Raw genomic sequence first — 6,809 nt, 5'->3', positions numbered from 1 at the left:
AGATTGATCCGAACGAAGAGTGTAATGATTACATGGGGAAACTGCATGAACTATTATTAGATTTATGATTATGAAAAATTAGTGATTCCAAAAGTTATCTACGTTCTGGAAAAATCCACTATTCTTTTAAGTCACCTTGTAGGGGTAGTATTGGCAGTATATCCCTGAAGGTTCCAAGGCAGATTAGGTGAATACTGAAATAAATACTGCCTCCGCTAGAGATTGAATCAGGGCCATGCTCATGGTAAGAAGAATACTGACAGATTACGACTCTGATATTCTTGTAGGCTTGTTCGTGGAACATTTACTTCCTAAGTATCAATAAAATCGCTGGAACTATTATTGAGAAAACTGTTCGAAACATTTTTGTCATTGAACTCTATTTTTTTCTTTGAGAGGAATGTTTTTTTCCGAATTGTACGATACTTGTTACAACATTCAAAATGTGAAACTACCTTTAAAGATTCCTTCTGAAAAGCATTTTGCCTTTCACTAATCTTTTGTTTTTCTTTACGACGTTAGTTTGACATATCTTGCTAATATTTCATGTATTACAATGTGTATGTGCAGCACTAAAATGAAAATCGTCTTGCATATTTTAACTCAGCCAATCATAGGTCAGTAAACAGTTGCCACCAACTATTATGTTTTCTTCCCTTATATAGATCCTGAGGGAGATGGCGATAGGACGGAAGAAACTTCGTTTTTCTGTTTGTCAGAGTTTGCTTTCGTAACGTCCAAATTACACCAAACAATTAATGCAGTCATAAAGTCAATCACCTAGTATCTTAGAAAACAGAGCACATTCCCACTCTGATATCTCGTATTAGCTATAGGTTAACTTACTATCCTGGTAGCTAGAAAACTTAACTTGTTTGTAATATTCGTGTTTGTGCACATTTCAAAAGTAAACCAAGGTAACACGCATGTAAGTAGTATATTTGTGACCACTAACAAATAGAGGATAAATATTTTGGCTAGAAGCTTACCGAAAACCCAATGAAACAAATATGTCAATAAACGATTTTGTTCCCATGTTACGTTTCATTTCGTAAACTCACAAGGCATGAAATAGCATTGCAACTCACGAGTGTTCTCTTAATAAACAACATACCAATAGCAACTGAATTCTAGCAGGAAATTAAGCCAACCACGAGCACTGATTAGTAAATGCAACAACTTGATGAAGCTCGTAACATGAGGAAATTCGAATTGACAAGTATCCCCTCATGTGAATAATAACCCTTTCAGTTCTCCCTCGTTCGGTAAAATCAAACCTTTTAGCACTTTAAAAACCAAATTTCCTTTTATCAATGCATTACCCTATTTTATTTTTTCTTTCGATATAAATATATTCTGTTTTATATTAAATTTAATACCGGATGATATTTGAAGAGGACTATGCTTTTGGTTGATCTATTATAGAATTCTTATTCATTGTAAGAAATGTGTCTTTATCAATTATGGGACACATAAACATTTGAAATATATTCTCGTATCGTACAAATTACGTAATCTTTCTATTCAGCCATTCAACCATTCTATGTTATAGCAACATTCCATTACAATAACTCATCACAATTAACTTTTATTTATCACTCGTATCCTACTTGAGAAAAGGAAAGCCAAAAACTGTCATTTCCATACAAATTATATATTACACTACCACTCAAAAGTTTTCCAAAATCCAGAACTTTTATGAGCATCTACTACAGTGAAACCTGTCTATGTTTGCCACCATCGGTTCCATCGAAAAGTGGCCAACTTAGACAGGTGGCCAACCTACAGAAAATAAGTGTGATTTGTGTATTTTTAGAATAGGATTTCTAGTATTACTTGTTTGTAAAATTTTAATAAGCAGTGCCACGACAGCTACTTATAAATAATGTATATAGAGTAATCATAAAAATCTACAGTACTAGAAAATATTAATAAAACATGTTTAATATATGTGCATACCTTTCTCTTCCTGAAAACTAGTCTGGTACATTGGATTATTCGGGTTGAAAACTCAATAACACAAACAACCATGAAATAGAAGCGTATGTACGTAGTTTATTGAAATTGATATTATAGAACACTGAGTTATTCAGATTGAAAACAAGCAAAACTAAGTTATAAATTGAGAAATTCATATGCAATTTATATGACTTCTTTTCAGTTGTTACTGAATGGTGGTCCATTCTAGACGTATTTGTTTTCTTTTTGGCAGATAATGCACATTCTAGTATTGTAGTTAACTACCTCTTGTTAATGAGCTAGAAGTGTCTCCCTCGGATCAAAAGATACTTTGAGAAAATCTTGAGGGAATTCATATTTCAAAAGCTCCGTTATCTTTTGACAAGCCGACAGGTGCCAATAGTTGACAATCGAGATGGTTAGTTTCAACCTTGAGAATTTTCCGGAATTACTGAAGTTCCCCACTGATGAGAGGAGCTGATATAGCTAATGGTTTTACCAAAAGAGACAGGGTAAACAAATACGTACAATCGTTTCCTGAATTCCTGTACGTGCTTTTTCTTATTCACATCTTCCTTCACCACCCCTTTATCAGGGTAGTCTTCTGTCCATTGACCTCCAAGAGCAAATCGCGGGAATCCTTGCTTCTTTTCTCCAGTCACAAATACAGAACATCTGCCTCTCATATGAGAATTCGAAAGAGTTAAGAAAAATAACAAAACCGTATTTTGCGTGGCCAAGATACGCAGGTAAATTTATCATTATCACCATACTATAAACATTGTTTCAGTGTGGCCAACTTCCAAGATAGACAGGTGGCCAACTTATAGAGTAGTAAGTAACGAATGTCTTATGGGAAAATGCAGGTTCAAGACGAACTAGGCCAAGATAAGCAGGTGGCCAACTTAGAGAGGTGGCCAAGTTGGCAGGTTTCACTGTATTAATCTGTATACTACTTAGGCACGAAAACTATCTTGCCGTGTAGAAGAGATTCTCCTGTCTGAAGCGTGTAATTTAACGACAATTGAATCGAGTTGTAAGTTGCAATGACTGTTAAAATTCAAACAACAACAAAAAAAGACAATTTGATACTACGTAGTATAAACAAAGGTGTGGAAGGACAGGGAACACAAATATTGTAGATATACTGGGCCAATACACTGACACAAATTTAGCGTATGGAATTCTGTAAACTTTATCTTTTCTACAGCCCAGGGTGCAAGGAGAATATTCACAGAAAATTTCAAGGCTGGGCATCTTATAGTTCCGGAGATCTGTCGAACGACGAGAATATATAAGTCCCCATAACCTCTTAGGATATGCGATTCCTAACATTCCGTCTTACTTCAAAGAGGGCATTTACGGTATACAGTAAACAGTTGGTCGCAGATTGTACACTTTATAGTTGAGGATATCTTCTGAACGGCAAAAAACTTATTTCATTCCCATTTAGGATTTGTATTTCGAAAACTTCGGTGTTTATATATATATATATATTATTTACAGTAGTAGAAATCATTCTGAACCTTAGGAAGTCCCTTGAGGACATAGAATGTCCTTAATGGAGGCATAGACTATTGTATTGCAAAGAAATCAGTATACAGGTAGTGGTGTCTGTAACCCGAGAGTGGAATTTTATCCCTTAGCTACGTAAGGAACATATCTTGAATGATGCTGGAAAGTGAGTCACCAATATTTTCGTAGCACGTCTTCCAGTCTATATGTATTGAAAGTCCTTTTCGAAAAAAAAAAATCTTCTGAAATCACGACTTAATACAGGCACCTGAAAGATTTAGGAACTTCATTTTATGTATTAATCCCTTATGCCAAACACAATTGAGGGTCTTCTTCATATTAGTATAGATACATTGAAGTATCTTATTACCTGTATATTTATTACTTATTTTACTTATTTAGGCACTTAATTATAGTAGGTTAACAAAGTTCATGAGAACCTGCTTTATGTAACGATACAAAGTAATACTTATTGAAAAGAATATGGAGGCGAAATACCATAGCAATTTTCTTTTTAAAAAATCTAGTTCATTCGTGAGGTAAATGGGGGAGATAAGACTCCGACTATGTTTGGTTAGTTTTCAGTTTCTGGAACATGAGAGCTTTTAAACTCTTCTAGGATATGGATCATTCAAAACACATAGGAATTAAGTTTAATTACCAAAGTTGTGACAAGAACAGCTATAAAATGTTTACGGTACGCCGAAGAACATAAAATATTAAAACTATATTTCCATACTATAAAAGTTATTATAATATTGCCTAGATATGAATGTTATAAGCTCTGAAAAAAGTTTCAGATCGAGATATTAAATATAAAATATGTTCGAAATGACAATAAAATGGTTCCATTGTGCACTGAACGCGCCAAATCAAATAGTGTTAAGTTCAAAGAAGAACATAGAGCAGATTTAGTGATAAACTGACATGTTACGTTACCAACGTATACCTTTTGGTTCCAACCTCATCCCCATACGAGTAGTGTTAAAATGTTTTCTCTATTAATGCCAACGTTATTACTTAACAATTTATGTGCTTACAATGAAGGATTCAGTAGACAATATAGCGGTGATCCAACCCGATGACTTAGCTACGAAATAGATGTTTGTTGCCAGATATTACCAAAAATATTAGCAGTTGATATATCCGAAATATGTACAGCATTATGGTCATTGAGTAGGACTTACGTTAGATTACATTTGCCTATAAATTTATTATTTTTTTCTAATATTTTTATTATCTGTCCTTCTTCTACAAGAGCATTTATGCTATTTACCTGGGATCGATTATCATAAGAATGTATTAGTTCTGAACCATTTCATATATAGATGATATAAAAGTAGTGTAGGAATTTCGATAGTACAATGATACTCTTTGCAAGTTCAAGATCTCTGGTAACTATGTGAAAATTATCATGGTCCAGGATTACGAATATACTCAGATGGTTTATTCATTATCCTAATATTCTTCAAAGTGCATATTTCCGGTCATCGATCCCTCTATTACTCGGAACAGATCTGCAATCCTCCTTACGACGAAGTGTTTAAGGTTTTCTCCAGTGGATCATATTATGTACATTCTGATTTACCTGCAAATGTCGAGGCATTCGAGCTCCAAAATTTGGTTGTGTTTGGCACAAGTTAGACATTATCGAGCCTGCATGCTTTCACTGAATGGATTGTGCGATTGTAACTCTACTACCATACTCACATGTCATCGTTTCCGATAACACGTTTTCAGAGAATATGAAGTTTTGTTCGCAGTGTACAATATGTGACGTGCAATTATCCAAAATATTGAGCATGAACTTTGCTGGGTACCCAAATTGTTCTTTAAAATGGCATTCTTAGCATCTTGTAAGATCACATTACTGCATCACACACAACTTTCCTTCACGACATAAATGCAACTGGAGGTAACTTCGTCTCGAAAGTTAAACAAATCAAACAGCCTGCCTCTTTCCACAAGACACATCTTAACAACTATGCTCCCTGTAGTTTTACCAAAACAAAGAAGGTAGCAAAATCTGTAATTACAAACAAACACAAATGGCTAACGCTGCTCTCACTCTTTTCTCAGAATAAACAATAATATGTAGCTTTATTAAGAACGATATATAACTACTTTAATAATCTGGGTTCTTAGAAATGTGTTATTCAAACAAATTAGGTAAACAACATTACACTTGTTACTATTATACGAACATACTTTTTACTCACCTTCAAAAAGTTTAATTTCTTCAAGTTTGCGAAACTGTTGTCCTTTTTGAGTCTTGTGACATCTCTTGAAGAACAACAACATATGGTTTGTGTTTACATAGAAGTAAAGAAGTAGAGCAACCCATAATATGCTTTACTTTTTATAGTTATGCTTTATATTACTCAAATTGTGCTTTATTTCAAACTTGTTTCTAACATAAATAGTGAAAGGTTAACCTAATAACTTATTTTTGTTTGATTTTAACATTTTATACATAACATTTTCATCCGATAAACTAGAATTAAGTTCAATATTATACTTTGATTTTTTTGTGATGAGCCTCAAAAGTTTTTTTTTTTTTTTTTTTTTTTATAATAACATAACCTTTTGGATTTGAAAAACCATTTGAACGAACAAATACTTTCTTTCAACTGAAGCTGATTATAAATTACTCTGATCCGAAGTACGCACTGACCATGAAACCCTTAAACGTTACATGCTATGATGTGATTTAATTACTGTACCCTTCTTCACAGAGCTTCAATCAGGTTTTAAAATTCTAAAGCTTCAGTAAGACTTACGTTAAGTTGGTTATACGATTCACAAACAGCATACGGATGGATTCTCTTGGTGTGTTTCCCATTTTCTTCCATTCTTGTCACAACGCCATTATCATTCATTCTATCGTGACCGTCTTCTTTAGCTTTGGTGAATGATCATATATTGAGTACCTGAAAATGAAACTTAAATAACTATTATTATTGCTCATAATAATAAAACTGAGCTAACTTTTAAATTGTAAAGTGTATTATATTTGTTCTTCATTTGATATTTCTGAAATCAGTCAATCAACAGGATAGTATACAGGATGTCCACATGAATCCTCCTGACTACAAATATTAGTTGCATGGAAACTATTAGTGCCAGAGAATAAAGGTGTGTGGCATATTGAAGAGCAACTCAAATAGTTTTTTCTCATATATGTACTTCTATATGGTCCCCGTTAGTAGCTCTCAGAATGTCCAGTCGATGTTCAATCTCACACCATGTGTTCTGTAGCATGTCCAGTGTAATCGAATTGATAGCTTCTTCAATTCTGTAACGAAGAGCAGGAATATCACGTACAGGTGTAGTGT

The sequence above is a fragment of the Thermobia domestica genome, chromosome 15, assembly GCF_964235325.1.
Source record: "Thermobia domestica chromosome 15, izTheDome1.hap1.1, whole genome shotgun sequence".
Lineage (NCBI taxonomy): Eukaryota > Metazoa > Arthropoda > Insecta > Zygentoma > Lepismatidae > Thermobia > Thermobia domestica.
Note: the sequence above shows the minus strand (reverse complement) of the source record.